At 47.1% G+C, this 1,700-nt stretch overlaps 1 pseudogene; it reads left to right on the top strand.

The window, feature by feature from the left end:
- LOC119279820 overlaps positions 1-900 on the top strand; it is a 1,793-nt pseudogene extending 893 nt beyond the window's left edge.
- The last annotated feature ends 800 nt before the right edge of the window (positions 901-1,700 follow it).

Here is a 1,700-nt window from a genome sequence, read left to right as displayed (position 1 = left end):
GCCAACAAGGCGGCGCTCGAGGTGGCGCGCATGACGGCGTCGTTTCTGGTGAAGAAGCTCTCCGTCTCATTCTCCCCTGACGCGGCCAACCGCGTGGTGCACGAGATCCGGCTGCTCTCCAAGTCCGGCTCGGACAACCGCGCGTTCGTCGGAGAGGCCGGAGCCGCGCCGATGCTGGTGCCCTTGCTCTAGTCCGAGGACGCCGGGCTCCAGCTCAACGCCGTGACCGCGCTGCTCAACCTTTCGATCCTCGAGGCCAACAAGAAGCGCATCATGCACGCCGATGGCGCCATCGAGGCAGTGACCCACATCATGAGCTCCGGCACGACGTGGCGCGCCAAGGAGAACGCCGCGACGGCCTTGCTCAGCCTGGCGTCCGTCCATACGTGCCGCCGAGCCTTCCGTCGTGGAAAAGTTAGTCCACCTCGTGCGCACGGGCCCGACGAGCACAAAGAAGGACGCGCTGGCCGCGCTGCTGTCGCTGGCAGGCGAGAGGGAGAACGTCGGGAAGCTGGTGGAAGCTCGTGCGAGAAGCGAGCAACGGCAGCCTGCGGCGTAAGGGAGCAGCAGGAAATAGGTGGCGCAAACGAGATCGGGAGCAGCAAATCCATGCAGCCAACTCTCAAGGTCCTCCTCGTCGTGGGGATCCTCAATCTAACGCCGTTCTGTACCTCTGCCTGAAGCTCAACTGAACCTGTAAGTATAGATCTCTGTAGCTAATCTGCTTTTTTTGCGGAAAATCACCTGGTTAATTGTTACATGCCCATCGATACAGGATGTTCATGGGAAAATAAAAAAGTTCCAGGAAACTCAGGTTTATATGTAGCTTTTCTGTCTTCCAAGATGTAACCAGGAAATTTAGTAAACCAGGATATTAAGTTCCAAGAAGTTTACTTAATATCCTGGAAGACAGAGATCATGGTTTAAGTTCGGTTCCAGGATGTGAATTTTTGACTAAACTGAATTTAATTGTGAGTAAGATGTCTTTTTCTAACTTATAACCAAGAAGCTGGATATTAAGTAAACCAGGATGTATTTCTGTCTTCTAAGATGTAGTATTTTTTTTTGACATATAAATAGGATATTAATAAGTAAACTTTCGTGGAAGGCACCAGCAATATACTCAATATTAAGTTAACCAAGAAGCTGGTCATATTCAGATAGTTTACTTAAACCAAGATCTTTCTCTTCCAAGATAGTATTAAGTAAACCAGGATGTTAATGGTGTAATTTATGTAACCAGGATACTAAGTAAACCAAGAAGCTGCCGTGGTAGGCAGATTTTTATGTACTGTGCTACCCAAATCATTTTTGTACCGTTTGCTTAAGGAAAAATCACGTTTCATGTTTTTAGGTTTCTTATTATATACCCAAATGTTATGAAACATTTGTCTTTGCAACTATCTGAGTCTCACATAATTAGGTGCTCAAATGAATTGACTCTCATCCATCATAAACGAGATGCATTGTTCAGCGGATTTGATTGAAGTCCTAAACTGAAATCAAAATTAACGTGAGGCTTCCTCTTTAGTCATTGCCATTCATTATGGCTTGCAACACCTGGCGCTGAATTTGAATTAATTCGGTCACAACAGACTGCACCACACACGTAATTAATTCTTGGGCCAACTTGTACCGCAGCTCGTATTACGCTAGTGTATTGAATATGTATTGCCTCTAATCAGGCCAAAGTAACGACA

This window comes from Triticum dicoccoides, chromosome 3B, assembly GCF_002162155.2.
Source record: "Triticum dicoccoides isolate Atlit2015 ecotype Zavitan chromosome 3B, WEW_v2.0, whole genome shotgun sequence".
Taxonomy (NCBI): Eukaryota; Viridiplantae; Streptophyta; class Magnoliopsida; order Poales; family Poaceae; genus Triticum; species Triticum dicoccoides.
Note: the sequence above shows the minus strand (reverse complement) of the source record. Positions and strands in the feature narration are given on the sequence as shown.